A 16,449-nucleotide genomic window follows, 5' to 3' on the forward strand; every position below is an offset into this window, starting at 1 on the left:
AGGGTTACATTGTGAAGATACATTATGGAAACAGAAGATACATTCAGGGAAACTTCCATGTATTATTAATCAGGTGCTTGAGATCAGCCAAGGCATAATAGGCTATATGATGTCTCTGGAGAGGAATTACATGTATTCCCTAGGATCTTAATAGCTTGACATGAGAATACTGTGTCCCTCCTAATGGACAATCATTGGATTCTGTTTCCCATGGACTCAGAATTCTGCTGGACTAGTGGGACTTGACAATCGAATAACACAACTTGGGAGAGCAGACGTTGAACTGCCAGTGAGTCAACTGTGACTATATGGTTGAAAGGGGAATAAGAGGGGCATGAAGGTTACCACTTGAAATTCTCAACGGTTGCCAATGAATGATGTACTAGTTTACCCAGTTCATCCTGATACGGCTTTGCCATCAAACTTGGTTATACAAGATGTGAGCTGCAGAGAACAGCGACTTTGTTTATTAATCATTGAAAAACGACCAAATCCTATTCTAGATGAATTAATTCTATTGCGCGATTAACTTTGGGATTTTACTGGAATGTTGATTACAAGGTACGGTAAAGGCCACACTTGATTGAACAATTTATTTTATCACTGCCAATTTTCCAAATAGAGCCAGTCTGTCTAAAACGGTACATTCCCATAAGGAGTTTCTATGTCATGGAAAATAGAGTGGTGCCTTCTGCATGGTAAGCAGTTAAGAAATGGGTGTGGGTGCAGATGGCTATTAACCCAAAGCCAACCATTCACCTACTGACCTCTTCTGAGCAACATCAGCATGCAGAGGGGAAAACACACACACACAGCCGGCAGCAGGATGTCACCATGCCCACCATTATTGCGAAGGCCACAGAGGGCTTTTCCTCACATTTAAACAAGCAGCTGTGGCCAGTGGCCTCAGAGCTGGAAACTACGGCTCAGACTCTGTAAACAGTGCTGCTGCTGAGATGATACAGGACATGCCAGTATTCTGTGTGTATGTTTTAGAAGTCAACATCCAAGACAATGCCCTTGTAATAGGTCAATTTCTTGCCCTTTCCCTTAAAACACCAGATTTTATTTGACATTTATATTAACAGGGAGTCTCATTGAGACCAAGCTTCGAGGCCTCTTTCACACGGGAGCATACACATAATTTACAGAAGACATTATAAAACAATGATCTGTTCATGTTTGATCCTGAACCCTGTTTTTAGTGTAAATAGATAGAAGCAGTCAGTTTGTTACGAGGATTATTCCTGGAGTGCTTTATGAAAGAGACAGGAAGCTGACCAGCATACGTCCAGCAGAGTGCAATCAGTAAGCAGTATGGGCTCATAAAATTATAGCCAATATTTGTATGCCTTTAGTTGAATGACTGTGCTAGTTAAATATTTTATTTTTAATAATGACATTTTAGGGGTTTAGCTGGCTATGCTGTACGTTACACAATCAATAGCTCGTCAAAAAATCTATATTTTTCAGGTTGTTGAATCCATTGTAATATCTGAGTTTTATATTCAAACTTAACTTGTTGGTTCATAAATGTATCACTCAGAAGTGATTCATTTTTTCACAGGAGAGCAGGTTCAAATAACAATTACCATCTCTTTTATTTCACCAGGCACATTTCCCCCGGATTCTCACAGACATTAGAGTGTCGTGTGAGTGTTGAGTGGCCCGTTCAACTACGCTTAGGAAATGAACCACTGAATTACCCATAGTTTTAACTCACACACTGAATCAGCTTCTATCAATGTCCTCCCTCAATGGTACATTTGAAAATCACAATTAGGGAATAAACATATTGTTACAATATTTAGTTACTGTACTCAGCATCCGTTTAATTGTATTCACAGTTTCCAAAATATCAGACTGAAATTTGTCAAAATTGTTTCCGCATTTTTTCACGAACTTGTTGAATGAAACCTTTATTTCTAATAGATTGCCTATAATTGTATCCCAAAAGACACAACTTTCCCAGAGTCAGAAATCAATTCTTTACACTAACCCAACTGAATGTCAACATCAAAGCTGTACTTATCCCCCTTGCACTCAGTCACAGTGCTCCATAACGAACCAACAGAGCAGCTAAGTTGAGTTAAAGTTGCCTTGCCTCCTACCTGTTCCATAGGTCTGTCCGGTGGCAGCCTCAGTGATTGAAGCTCATTATGTTGCCGTACTCTCTCTGTCTCTCAGCTCTCACACAGCGGTCTGTGATGTGGACATTCCAGCAGGGAGACCAAACAATAAGATATGTCTCACTGCATGCTCCCTGCCTATGGAGCATTACATCATCAACATGCCCTTATATGGAACTTTGTGTTGTACAGCCTCCCTGCCTCTCAAAGGGGTGTGTACTCCTGTGTGTGTGTGTGTGTGTGTGTGTGTGTGTGTGTGTGTGTGGTGTGTGTGTGTGTGTGTGTGTGTGTGTGTGTGTGTGTGTGTGTGTGTGTGTGTGTGTGTGTGTGTGTGTGTGTGTGTGTGTGTGTGTGTGTGTGTGTGTGTGTACAGCCTCCCTGCCTCTCAAAGCGGTGTGTGTGTGTGTGCGTGTGATAGAGAGAGATTCTTTGCATGTGGGCTTAAGCGTATGTGTGTGTGTGTGTGTGTTTGTCCACCTAGGTGTGGTGTGGGCCTTAAAACAAGAACAGAGAGGAAAAGTGTTGAGTGACGTCTGTAACGTGTGAAATATCTGCTCTCTCCGGTCTGTCTGTACTCCAGAGGCAGAGGGTGAGGAGAGACAAGCGATTTAGGTTACAACATTTCCTTCTGGCTTTCCTCAGTAGGAGTCATTGATTCAACAGAAGAAAAAAAGACAAAATTAACGTGACCGACAACCGTGTTTAGTAAGGAAATCTGTGTGTGTTTGGAATTTATTCTTGTAATACACTATTAGAGCTGAACCGAATTAGAAACACGCCAAACATTTACATGCAACACTTCACACAATCAACAACACAAACATACAGCAACAGTATAGGACACTACTAATCCATAATGTTGGATTGTCTGTAAGACTGTTATTAGGGACTGCTAATCGAGTGCTGTCTGGACTTTTATTGCCGGGATTTCAACATGACCGTTCATCTAGAACCGATCCTCACATTTACAGTACATCTCACAATTCACATTTACAGCCCTCTGTATTATCACAGACGGCTCATTGCTCAGTCTATTCTACAGTGTGCCTATCTTTCCCTTGATACCAAGACTCCTCTCTCCACTTCACACAAGCAAAATGATAGATTCACACTAAATAGCTGGCAGCGAACTACACTCAAACTAAGCTAGTACCCAACTGCATTACGTTCAGCGGGCCAAAATACTGGATATAGCCTGCTAATAGAGATCATTGAGTAAATTGTCCTCCCGTATCGGTTCAATGTCCCCATTGTCGTCGGACAGAACATCAGCTGTTCGCTGAAACAACGGAGTTCACATCGTCAGCACGGACGTAACATGACATCAATCATCCTCGTTAGGGGGAATCAAGGAAACACTGGGACATTTCCTGTCCCAAAATCCTCTAAATCAGATGTCACAGCTTCACAATGGGCGCCAAAGCTCGGTTGCCAAGCTGTAGAAAATTAGGAAATACTGCAAAGACAATGTAGAATAGAGATGTCCATGGAAGGCCAGAGAGCAAGGAGCCCAACACCCCCCCCCCCTTGTTAGTGGTTTGAAAATGGCAGCAACCACAATGAAACAAATACGTCATTTGACACGGTGCAATCAAGTTTCTTGAGAACATTTTGTGGTGATAACCCAGATTATACAACGGACCGAAGGACCAAATACTGATTACATTTGACTCTGTCATGATCTTTCTAGAATTTTTGAACAATTTGTTTGTTCCTGACGTAAACACATTCCTTCATTTAGAAAGCCCAATTAGGGTTGGTCTATTTCTGAATCTGTACATTTCCAACACATCCTAGACAGAGTGCTCCCGATCCCAGATGTTCTTCGTTGAACATGAAAGTTGGCCACACAAACATGTTCTCTATGTGAAGCATCTGCCAAATTATAAATAGTGGAAAAACGAATCCGTTTTATGTAATGTCTTGGTACATGAGTCTTCCTCTGATACTCCGAAATGGAATGTAGAGTATTATGAATCAGCTAGATTGAGTGAAAATGTGTGGTTTCAGAGAACATTTCCCATGAACACACAATCTTAGAGCTACATGTGTATCCACGGCTCCCAAAGTGTGTTGTACTGAATAACGCTTATATCTATGACGTTTTCGTATATACATGATTTGTAAAGCATTTATGTAGGCCTTTTAACGGTCTTACGTCTTTATCAGGCCTTTGTAAGACATGATTGGTTCAAGTGACCTTCTCTTGAGACTTGCCAAGTGAATAAAACCAATGTTTCAAGCCATAAGTTCTTTACCATATAGGAAGAACCACCATGACCCACCATTTGGGAATCAAACCGTGCCCCGAGATGACAAATGGACTCTCTCCCTCCTGTGAGTGCTGTAGGAGTATGCAGACTGTTACTGCTGTAGGAGTATGCAGACTGTTACTGCTGTAGGAGTATGCAGACTGTTACTGCTGTAGGAGTATGCAGACTGTTAGTGCTGTAGGAGTATGCAGACTGTTAGTGCTGTGGGAGTATGCAGACTGTTAGTGCTGTAGGAGTATGCAGACTGTTAGTGCTGTAGGAGTATGCAGACTGTTAGTGCTGTAGGAGTATGCAGACTGTTACTGCTGTGGGAGTATGCAGACTGTTAGTGCTGTGGAAGTATGCAGACTGTTAGTGCTGTAGGAGTATGCAGACTGTTAGTGCTGTGGGAGTATGCAGACTGTTAGTGCTGTGGGATTATGCAGACTGTTAGTGCTGTGGGAGTATGCAGACTGTTAGTGCTGTGGGAGTATGCAGACTGTTAGTGCTGTGGGAGTATGCAGACTGTTAGTGCTGTGGGAGTATGCAGACTGTTAGTGCTGTAGGAGTATACAGACTGTTAGTGCTGTGGGAGTATGCAGACTGTTAGTGCTGTGGGAGTATGCAGACTGTTAGTGCTGTGGGAGTATGCAGACTGTTAGTGCTGTAGGAGTATGCAGACTGTTAGTGCTGTGGGAGTAAGCAGAATGTTAGTGCTGTGGGAGTAAGCAGACTGTTAGTGCTGTGGGAGTATGCAAATTGTTAGTGCTGTGGGAGTATGCAGACTGTTAGTGCTGTGGGAGTATGCAGACTGTTAGTGCTGTGGGAGTATGCAGACTGTTAGTGCTGTGGGAGTATGCAGACTGTTAGTGCTGTGGGAGTATGCAGACTGTTAGTGCTGTGGGAGTATGCAGACTGTTAGTGCTGTGGGAGTATGCAGACTGTTAGTGCTGTGGGAGTATGCAGACTGTTAGTGCTGTGGGAGTATGCAGACTGTTAGTGCTGTAGGAGTATGCAGACTGTTAGTGCTGTGGGAGTATGCAGACTGAGACACATGTTTGCGTAATACTCAATCCATGCCTGGGGCCTGAGTACCTGACACATATGACATCACTAGTCCCTAAATCAAATCCATATGGCTACTATGTTCTCTCTCTCTCTCTCTCTCTCTCTCTCTCTCTCTCTCTCTCTCTCTCTCTCGTCTCTGTCTCTGTCTCTGTCTCTGTCTCTGTCTCTGTCTCTCTCTCTCTCTCTCTCTCTCTGTCTCTGTCTCTGTCTCTCTGTCTTCTCCGTGTTTGTGTAAAGGCTGAACTGACTATGTAGTAGGCCAGAGTGAGTCTGGGATCCTTTGACCTCGTAACACAATAACCTGTCTGTGGAATCTGGCCATCCTGAGGGCTGCTTTAGTTATACTGTCTCAGAAACAGGCTACCTGATAGAAGTGTATCAGCGTTAGATAATATATAGTATTGAGTACCACAGTATGAGTCATAAAAACAGAAATGGTTCCAATCGTTTTTTCACCATTCATTTTTCCATCTGGGATTTTAGAACTACTTCAAATAAGGTCTGTGTTTCATGTAGACTTACCCTGGCGTGACGTTTTGATAGCCTGGTCTGTGTTTCATGTAGATAGCCGAGCAAATCTACTTCGGACAAGGTAACTTTGATCAATAATTAGCGTTGTGAATTGTTTTAAGTAAATTGAGACTAATATATTGATAAAACACCTTGTCTGAGAGAGAATTACTCGGCTATCAAAACGTCATGCCAAGTAAGCCTACACTGAACACACAATTAATTTACAATTGTTGCCAAATTCACGATGTGAAAAATAAATGGCGGAAAAAACATTGGAAACATTTCTGTGTTTTTATGGCAGACTATACTATACATGGTATACTATATCTATATGAAGGCAGTGGCATAATGGACAAAACAAGTGTGATATCACCAGGAGAAGATTATAGGTACAGTACCAGTCAAAAGTTTGGACACACCTAATCATTCAAGGTTTTTTCTTTAGGCAAGTCAGTTAAAAAAAATAAAAAATCTTCTTTTAAAATGAGGAAGACATCAAAACTATGAAATAACACATATGGAATCATGTAGTAACCAAAAAAGTGTTAAACAAATCTAAATATATTTTAGATTCTTCAAAGTAGCCACCCTTTGCCTTGATGACAGCTTTGCACACTCTTGGCATTCTCTCAACCAGCTTCACCTGAAATGTTTTCCAACAGCCTTGAAGGAGTTCCCACATATGCTGAGCCCTTGTTGGCTGCTTTTCCGTCACTCTGCGGTCCAACTCATCCCAAACCATCTCAATTGGGTTGAGGTCAGGTGATTGTGAAGGCCAGGTCATCTGATGCAGCACTCCATCACTGTCCTTCTTGGTCAAATAACCTTTACACAGCATGGAGGTGTGTTGGGTCATAGTCCTGTTGAAAAACAAATGATAGTTCCACTAAGTGCAAACCAGATGGGATGGCGTATCGCTGCAGAATGCTGTGGTAGCCATGCTGGTTAAGTGTGTCTTGAATTATAAATAAATCACAGTGTCACCAGCAAAGCACCCGCACACCATCACACCTCTTCCTCCATGCTTCACAGTGGGAACCACACATGCGGAGATCATCCGTTCACCTACTCTGCGTCTCACAAAGACACGGTGGTTGGATCCAAAAATCTCAAATTTGTACTTATCAGACCAAAGGACAGATTTCCACAGGTCTAATGTCCATTGCTCATGTTTCTTGGCCCAGGAAAGTCTCTTCTTCTTATTAGTGTCCTTTAGTAGTGGTTTCTTTGCAGAAATTCGACCATGAAGGCCTGATTCACGCAGTCTCCTCTGAACAACTGATGTTGAGATGTGTCTGTTACTTGAACTCGGTGAAGCATTTATTTGGGCTGCAATTTCTGAGGCTGGTAACTCTAATGAACTTATCCTCTGCAGCAGAGGTAACTCTGTGTCTTCCTTTCCTGTGGCGGTCCTCATGAGAGTCAGTTTCATCATAGCGCTTGATGGTTTTTGCGACTGCACTTGAAGAAACTTTCAAAGTTCTTGAAATTTTCCGGAGTGACTGATCTTCATATCTTAAAGTTCATGTCTTCTGTATACCACCCCTAACTTGTCACAATACAACTGATTGGCTCAAACTCATTAAGACAGAATACAATTCCACAAATTAACTTTTAACAAGGCACACCTGTTAATTGAAATCCATTCCAGGTGACTACCTCATGAAGCTGGTTGAGAGAATGCCAAGAGTGTGCAAAGCTGTCATCAAGGCAAAGCGAGGCTACTTTGAAGAATCTCAAATATAAAATATATTTTGATTTGTTTAACACTTTTTTGGTTACTACATGATTCCATGTGTGTTATTTCATAGTTTTGATGTCTTCACTATTATTCTACAATGTTGAAAATAGTAAAAATAAAGAAAAACCCTTGAATGATTAGGTGTGTCCAAACTTTTGACTGATACTGTATATATAAAATTGACAATGTAACAGTTGAATTTGAAGAGCGACACCAAACAGGCCATAATTTAGGACAAAATAACTGCCATCACCTCATAAAGGACACACTCCTGTTCTAGCCTTTGGTGAGAGGACGGGTGTGTGTGAGTGTGTGTGAGTGTGTGTGTGTGTGCGTGTGAATGCTTGCATTAGTGTGTGTGTGTGTGTGTGTGTGTGTGTGTGTGTGTGTGTGTGTGTGTGTGTGTGTGTGTGTGTGTGTGTGTGTGTGTGTGTCGACAGGGCTGTGGTGTGTGTCTGTTGCCATTTCTGGGTGCAGGCAGCTGATAATAATTACCTCTCAAGTGTTTGGACTGATGCTGCAGCTCTGGAGTGCTTTGGAGTAGGATGTTTCCAATGGTTGTTTCACAGGAGGCACAGTGGATTTCAAAGCCTGGGTCCTGGGGCCATTACAGACATAGGTCCTGAGACCTGGGGCCATTAAAAGGTCCTGGGGCAGTTACGGACAGAGGTCCTGGCGCCATTACAGACAGAGGGCCTGGGGCCATTACAGACAGAGGTCCTGGGGTCATTACAGACAGAGGTCCTGGGGCCATTACAGACAGAGGTCCTGGGGTCATTACAGACATAGGTCCTGGGGTCATTACAGACAGAGGTCCTGGGGTCATTACAGACAGAGGTCCTGGGGCCATTACAGACAGAGGTCCTGGGGTCATTACAGACAGACGTCATGGGGTCATTACAGACAGACGTCCTAGGGCCATTACAGACAGAGGTCCTGGGGTCATTACAGACAGAGGTCCTGGGGTCATTACAGACAGAGGTCATGGGGTCATTCAGACAGACGTCCTGGGGTCATTACAGACAGACGTCCTAGGGCCATTACAGACAGACGTCATAGGGTCATTACAGACAGAGGTCCTGGGGTCATTACAGACAGAGGTCCTGGGGCCATTACAGACAGAGGTCCTGGGGTCATTACAGACAGAGGTCCAGGGGTCATTACAGACAGAGGTCCTAGGGCCATTACAGACAGAGGTCCTGGGGCCATTACAGACAGAGGTCCTGGGGCCATTACAGACAGAGGTCCTGGGGCCATTACAGACAGACGTCCTAGGGCCATGACAGACAGAGGTCCTAGGGCCATTACAGACAGAGGTCCTAGGGCCATTACAGACAGAGGTCCTAGGGCCATTACAGACAGAGGTCCTGGGGTCATTACACACAGACGTCCTAGGGCCATTACAGACAGAGGTCCTGGGGTCATTACAGACAGACGTCATAGGGCTATTACAGACAGACGTCATAGGGCCATTACAGACAGAGGTCCTGGGTTCATTACAGACAGAGGTCCTGGGGTCATTACAGACAGAGGTCCTGGGGCCATTACAGACAGGCATCCTAGGGTCATTACAGACAGACGTCACAGGGCCATTACAGACAGAGGTCCTGGGGTCATTACAGACAGAGGTCCTGGGGTCATTCAGACAGACGTCCTGGGGCCATTACAGACAGACGTCCTAGGGCCATTACAGACAGACGTCATAGGGTCATTACAGACAGAGGTCCTGGGGTCATTACAGACAGAGGTCCTGGGGCCATTACAGACAGAGGTCCTGGGGCCATTACAGACAGAGGTCCTGGGGTCATTACAGACAGAGGTCCTGGGGTCATTACAGACAGAGGTCCTGGGGCCATTACAGACAGAGGTCCTGGGGCCATTACAGACAGACGTCATAGGGCCATTACAGACAGACGTCATAGGGCCATTACAGACAGACGTCATAGGGCCATTACAGACAGACGTCCTAGGGCCATTACAGACAGAGGTCCTGGGGCCATTACAGACAGAGGTCCTGGGGCCATTACAGACAGACGTCCTAGGGCCATTACAGACAGACGTCCTAGGGCCATTACAGACATACGTCATAGGGCCATTACAGACAGAGGTCCTAGGGCCATTACAGACAGAGGTCCTAGGGCCATTACAGACATACATCATAGGGCCATTACGGACAGAGGTCCTGGGGCCATTACAGACAGAGGTCCTGGGGTCATTACAGACAGACGTCATGGGGTCATTACAGACAGACGTCCTAGGGCCATTACAGACACAGGTCCTAGGGCCATTACAGACAGAGGTCCTGGGGCCATTACAGACAGAGGTCCTAGGGCCATTACAGACAGAGGTCCTGGGGCCATTACAGACAGAGGTCCTGGGGTCATTACAGACAGACGTCATGGGGTCATTACAGACAGACGTCCTAGGGCCATTACAGACAGAGGTCCTGGGGTCATTACAGACAGAGGTCCTGGGGTCATTACAGACAGAGGTCCTGGGGTCATTCAGACAGAGGTCCTGGGGTCATTCAGACAGACGTCCTGGGGCCATTACAGACAGACGTCCTAGGGCCATTACAGACAGACGTCATAGGGTCATTACAGACAGACGTCCTAGGGCCATTACAGACAGAGGTCCTGGGGTCATTACAGACAGACGTCATAGGGCTATTACAGAATAGAGGTCCTGGGTTCATTACAGACTGAGGTCCTGGGGTCATTACAGACAGAGGTCCTGGGGTCATTACAGACAGACGTCACAGGGCCATTACAGACAGAGGTCCTGGGGTCATTACAGACAGAGGTCCTGGGGTCATTCAGACAGACGTCCTGGGGCCATTACAGACAGACGTCCTAGGGCCATTACAGACAGACGTCATAGGGTCATTACAGACAGAGGTCCTGGGGTCATTACAGACAGAGATCCTGGGGCCATTACAGACAGAGGTCCTGGGGTCATTACAGACAGAGGTCCTGGGGTCATTACAGACAGAGGTCCTAGGGCCATTACAGACAGAGGTCCTGGGGCCATTACAGACAGAGGTCCTGGGGCCATTACAGACAGACGTCCTAGGGCCATTACAGACAGACGTCATAGGGCCATTACAGACAGAGGTCCTAGGGCCATTACAGACAGAGGTCCTAGGGCCATTACAGACATACATCATAGGGCCATTACAGACAGAGGTCCTAGGGCCATTACAGACAGAGGTCCTAGGGCCATTACGGACAGAGGTCCTGGGGCCTGGGGTCATTACAGACAGACATCCTAGGGCCATTACAGACAGAGGTCCTGCGGTCATTACAGACAGACGTCCTAGGGCCATTTCAGACAGAGGTCCTGGGGCCTGGGTTCATTATAGACAGACGTCCTAGGGCCATTACAGACAGAGGTCCTAGGGCCATTACAGACAGACGTCCTGGGGCCATTACAGACAGACGTCATAGGGCCATTACAGACAGACGTCATAGGGTCATTACAGACAGACGTCCTAGGGCCATTTCAGACAGAGGTCCTGAGGTCATTACAGACAGAGGTCCTGGGGCCATTACAGACATACGTCCTGGTCCTCTTACATACAGATTAGTGAGGAGCTGGCAGGAATAAGCCTTCCACTGCATCCCAAATGTCACCCTATTCCCTATAAAGCACAGTGCCCTGGTCAAAAGTAGTGCACTATATAAGGAATACACACTACAGATGGGCAGGTCCCAAGTGTGGTCAGTCGGTTGAAGAGTACTTCACCGCTTAGCAGCTATGGCTTCCTATGAGAGTACACTGCAGGGGAAAACACATTACTTAGGCTACATAACATGCTATTTTCTTATAGCTCTGGCTGGCCACAGTCTCTACTCCCTATCTTCAGCCAGTGATTAGTGCAATGTCTGCTTTGCTTTGGCTTCTTAAACTGTATAGGAAGCACGGGAGAGATAAACAGACATTACTAACAGATCTGGGTCTGCCTGGGCGATCCTTAGATCCAGATCAGCTGTCAGTTGTGTCTAACGAGGGGCGACAGGTAGCCTAGTGGTTAGAGCGTTGGGCCAGTAAGGTTGCTCGATCGAATCCCTGAGCTGACAAGGTACAAATCTTTTGTTCTGCCCCTGAACAAGGCAGTTAACCCCCTGTTCCTAGGCCGTCATTATAAATAAGAATTTCTTCTTAACTGACTTGCCGAGTTAAATAAAGGATAAACATTTAAATATCTGTTATTAATCCTTGGCCATATCCTCCTGGATTATCAGGAGTCTCAGGTTATCACAGATCTAGGATCAGATTACACAACCCTAAATCCCAACCTTAACAATAAAGAGCATGAAATACAGTTCCTTCAGAAAGTATTCATACCCATTGACTAATTCCACATTTTGTTGTGTTAGTCTGAATTCAAAATGGATAAAAAATAAATATATATCACCCATCTACACACACCATTGACAAAGTGAAAACATGTTTTTTGACATTTATGCATATTTAATGAAAATGATATACAGAAATATCTAATTTACATATAGTGCCAGTCAAAAGTTTGGACACACCTACTCATTCCAGGGTTTTTCTTTATTTTTACTATTTTCTACATTGCAGAATAATTGTGAAGACATCAAAACTATGAAATAACACACATGGAATCATGTAGTAATCAAAACACTGTTAAACAAATGAAAATATATTTTATATTTGAGATTCTTCAAAGTAGCCACTCTTTGCCTTGATGACAGATTTGCACACTCTTGGCATTCTCTCAACCAGCTTCATGAGGTAGTCACCTGGAATGCATTTCAATTAACAGGTGTGCCTCGTTAAAAGTTCATTTGTGGAATTTTTTTCCGTCTTAATGCGTTTGAGCCAATCAGTTGTGTTGTGATAAGGTAGGGGTGGCATACAGAAGATAGTCCTATTTGGTAAAATACCAAGTCCATATTATGGTATGAACAGCTCAAATAAGCAAAGAGAAACGACAGTCCATCATTACTTTATTTAAGACATGAATGTCAGTCAATGCTGAAAATTTCAAGAACTTTGAAAGTTTCTTCCAATGCAGTCGCAACAACTATAAAGCGCTATGATGAATCTGTCTCTCATGACCGCCACAGGAAAGGAAGACCCAGAGTTTCCTCTGCTGCTGAGGATAAGTTCATTAGAGTTACCAGACTCAAAAATTGCAGCCCAAATAAATGCTTCACAGAGTTCCAGTAACAGACATCTCAACATCAACTGTTCAGAGGAGACTGCGTGAATCAGGCCTTCATGGTCGAATTGCTGCAAAGAAACCAGTACTAAAGGACACTACTAAGAGGAAGAGACTTGCTTGGGCCAAGAAACACAAGCAATGGACATTAGACCGGTGGAAATCTGTGCTTTGGTCCGATGAGTCCAAATTTTAGATTTTTGATTCCAACTGCCGTGTCTTTGTGAGACGCAGAGTAGGTGAACGGATTATCTCCGCATGTGTGGTTCCCACCGTGAAGCATGGAGGAAGAGGTGTGATGGTGTGCGGGTGCTTTGCTGGTGTGTGCCAAGTGTGCCAAGCTGTCATCAAGGCAAAGGGTGGAAGAATCTAAAATCTAAAATATTTTTGAAAAATATTTTTTGGTTACTACATAATTCCATGTGTTATTTCATAGTTTTGCTGTCTTCACTATTATAGTAAAAATGTAGTAAAAACATTTTTTTAAATAAAGAAAAACACTTGAATGAGTAGGCGTATCCAAATTTTTGAATAGTACTGTAAGTACTCAATACATGTTATAATCATCTTTGGCAGCAATTACAGCCATGAGTCTTTCTCGGTAAGTCTCTAAGAGTTTTGCACACCTGGATTGCACATTATAATTTTTTTAATTCTTCAAGCTCTGTCAAGTTGGTTGTTGATCATTTCTAGACAGCCAATTGTAAGTCTTGCCATAGATTTTCAAGTTGATTTAAGTCAAAACTAGGCCACTCAGGAACATTCAATGTCGTCTTAGTAAGCAACTCCAGTGTATATTTGGCCGTTTGTTAAAAGGTGAATTTAAAGGTGAATTTGTCTGTCAGTGTCTGATGGAAAGCAGACTTAACCAGGATTTCCTCTAGGATTTTGCCTTTGCTTAGCTCTATTCTGTTTATTTTTATCCTAAAAAGATCACCTTAGTCCTTGCCGATGACAAGCATACCCATAACATGATGCAGCCACCACCATGCTTGAAAATATGAAGAGTGGTACTCAGTAATGTGTTGTGCTGGATTTGCCCCAAACATAAGGCTTTGTATTCAGGACATAAAGTTAATTTCTTTGCCAAAATGTTTGCAGTTTTACTTTAGTGCCTTATTGCCTTTTTATTTTGTACAGGCTTCCTTCTTTTCACTCTGTCATTTAGGTTAGTATTGTGGAGTAACTACAATGTTGTTGATTCATCCTCAGTTTTCTCCTATCACAGCCATTAAACTGTAACTGTTTTAAAGTCAACATTGGCCTCATGGTAGAATCCCTGAGAGGTTTCCTACTTCTCTGTGAACTGAGTTAGGAAGGTCACGTGTATCTTTGTAGTGACTGAGTGCATTGATACACCATCCAAAGTGTAATTAATAACTTCACCATGCTCAAAGGGATATTCAATGTCTGTTGTTCTTTTTACCCATCTACCAATAGGTGCCTTTATTCACGAGGCATTTGAAAACCTCCCTGGTCTTTGTGGTTGAATCTGTGTTTGAAATTCACTGCTTCACTGAGGGACCTTACAGATAATTGTATGTGTGGAGTACAGAGATGAAGTAGTCATTCAAAAATCATGTTAAACACTATTATAGCACACAGGGTGAGTCCATGCAACTTATGTGACTTGTTAAGGACATTTTTACCCCTGAACTTTTTTAGGCTTGCCATAACAAAGGGGTTGAATACTTATTGACTCAAGACATTTCAGCTTTTGATGTTTAATTAATTTGTTTAAAAAAATAAAGTGTATTGTGTGTATGCAAATGACCAAAAAACCTAAATGTTATCAATTGTAAATGCAGGCTGTAACACAACAAAATGTGGAAAGAGTCAAGTAGTGTGTGTACTTTCCAAAGGCACTGTAGATCTGACTCTGGACCAGCACCTGCTACCATGCACATGGTATAAAGGCTCTGATCATAAACTTATATGTTGTGTATCAACCTGCATTATTTAATAGTAGTCATGTATCACTCCAAAGACTTGTATTCCAGTCATCTTTCATACGCTCCAGATGGAAACTTATATATGTCTGATATATGGAGATGACCTGCTCATGAACCTCAATGTCATTCCCTGTCTGTCCTATCCCCATGAACATGAACCCAGGACTGATATGCTAGGCCTAGCTACTGTAGGTAGAACGATAATTCAGTAAACCTCAAATATTCTGTTGCTAAGCGTTAAATCACTGGTTGCCTTTGTTATTTACGGTTTGGGAAAAGGTGCTAAGGAGGGGAAGCTGCTATTTAACTTGTACAGCCACTCCCTTCCACCCCTACTGCTGTTCTAAGTGTCTAGTGTTCCTTCCAGCAAGGTCCCAGCTTGAAACAATACAGGGCTAGGATTAGTGCAATTAACATACCTGCACTTCAAAGTCGAAAAACACCGGAGCTGAGTTAGATTACAGCTAACATAAGCAACACTTGTTAAACGCAAGCCACCGGGGGCTGCAGCTGTAGCCTGGGACTAAAGTTGTTCTTAAGAAAGATATATCCGTCATTTCCCTCTGCATGCATCATCTATAAACAGTATTCAGTGACTATATACAGCGGAAATGGTTTCCTAATCCATGGTTTCATTATTTTGCAATGCAACGGTGGAAGAATCCACAGGCTATGTCCCCTATTAGGAAATAATGCCCCCCGTGACACAACTTCATCGCGTAGCTATTTCAAAACAACCCTGGACCGTGGGGACACTTTTCTGTCTCTTCTCTGGAAACAATTCTATAATTAGATTTAAACATGACTTGTTCTACAGAAGAAGTAACCAGCATTAGAACAAGACTTTTACTTTAACCAGACACCCAAGAGAGAGCCAGGTCTCAAGAAGACGACCCTATTCTACTGTACATCTGTTATGACCCCGACAAGGTGGGGTCAGATTGTGGGCTGTTCCCATGAATAGGCCTCTGATGGCACATTAAGGCACATCAACGACAACCAAGGGATCGCTACTATCACTTCACATGCTTTATTACAGGAGTTGTCCACTCCCTAATCCTCCCTAGACCCTGCCTTATCATTCAGCTGGCTAGTCAGGGTTTCCGTTACAGCAAGCCAACCAACTGCTAGTTGGAGCTCTGGGTTGAACCCACTGGCCTAGACAACAGATGAAGATGTGAGTCTGTGTGTTGACCAGGAATGTAAATGATGGTGATTGGGGCTTTAGGCGTGACACTCACTGGAATTTACTTAGCAGAGACTCTAGACGGCAGATGACAGATTTCTTCTGTGGTGTGTGTGTGTGTGTGTGTATGTGTGTGTTTAGGTTGAGATTGTGGCTCATTGTGTCTGACTGAGAATGACATCATCCCCCGTCCTTGAGCTTCCATAAGGGAGGAGAGGAAGGAGAGATGGGAGGAGAAGGGATGGGAGGCTAGGAGGAATGGGAGGATGGGAGGAGGAGGGCTGTGGTTTGGGATCCTGGTTAGTTGGAGAGTTCACTCTATTGTCTAGCTGCTTCCTGGCCAGGCAGCTCAGCTCTCATTGAGTGTCTGAAACACCCCCATCACCACGGCCATTATCTCTCCCTCATTGAATTCAT

The 16,449-nt window shown here is 43.8% G+C and overlaps 1 protein-coding gene across 2 annotated transcripts in view; it reads right to left on the reverse strand.

Moving 5' to 3' along the window:
• The window catches only part of LOC106575645 (filamin A-interacting protein 1-like), an 81,800-nt gene that overhangs the window by 11,441 nt on the left and 53,910 nt on the right, over positions 1–16,449 (reverse strand). The window contains exon 1 of one of the 2 annotated variants that reach the window (XM_014152263.3): positions 2,112–2,307. The exons of the other annotated variant lie outside the window; for it this stretch is intronic. The gene's annotated coding sequence lies outside the window, so the exon portion shown is untranslated. Of the gene's footprint in view, positions 1–2,111; positions 2,308–16,449 lie in introns of those variants that run through there. 2 annotated transcript variants of the gene reach the window in all.

The sequence above is a fragment of the Salmo salar genome, chromosome 17 (genome assembly GCF_965601325.2).
Source record: "Salmo salar chromosome 17, fSalSal1, whole genome shotgun sequence".
Classification (NCBI taxonomy): domain Eukaryota; kingdom Metazoa; phylum Chordata; class Actinopteri; order Salmoniformes; family Salmonidae; genus Salmo; species Salmo salar.